The 568-nt window shown below is 33.3% G+C and overlaps 1 non-coding gene across 1 annotated transcript; it reads right to left on the minus strand.

Annotated features, from left to right (window-relative positions):
- Positions 1-290: 290 nt before the first annotated feature.
- Positions 291-353, minus strand: LOC116268728. The gene has a single exon (XR_004175897.1). It is a non-coding gene; the product is annotated as a U7 small nuclear RNA (small nuclear RNA).
- Between the last annotated feature and the right edge of the window lie 215 nt (positions 354-568).

The following is a 568-nucleotide window of genomic DNA, read 5'->3' on the forward strand; positions in this document are numbered from 1 at the left end:
TCCAGGGGATGAAACTATGAATCTCTTTACTATAGATTTTTTAAATCATTTCTGTTTTGAAATTAACTTTCCACAGACTGTTTGAATTACTGATTAGTAATTCATATTATTGCATCAAGGAAAGGCAAGTTTTCAGATGATGATACTGTTTTCAAGTGCTAGCTTTTCCCAAGGAAATAATCATTCTCATACCATCAAAACTGAACTAGTAATAAAAAAAAAGAAATCTCTAATCGTTGGGAGTTTTAGAATTTGTATTTTGATTGTTTCTCAGCCTCTCTCCACATGGGGAGGGTTTCTAGCTAAAAACCCAGAAGACCTGCTAGACCAATTCTAAAAGAGCTGCAACACTTTGTTTCTTTTAAATTCAGAAAAATACTTACACATTCAAGTGAATATTATTATCTTCAGTTTCTTTTATTGGATTCCACTTTCTATGGAACAGAATTTAAATAATTTCATTTGAGCCTGTGTAATATTTCTTAGGACTGCATCTTTATGAAATGAAGTCTAGATTTTAAAGTGACTTGGGGGATGAGGGTGGGCATAGGCATAGTGACTCACGCCC

Source organism: Papio anubis, chromosome 8 (genome assembly GCF_008728515.1).
Source record: "Papio anubis isolate 15944 chromosome 8, Panubis1.0, whole genome shotgun sequence".
Taxonomy (NCBI): Eukaryota; Metazoa; Chordata; class Mammalia; order Primates; family Cercopithecidae; genus Papio; species Papio anubis.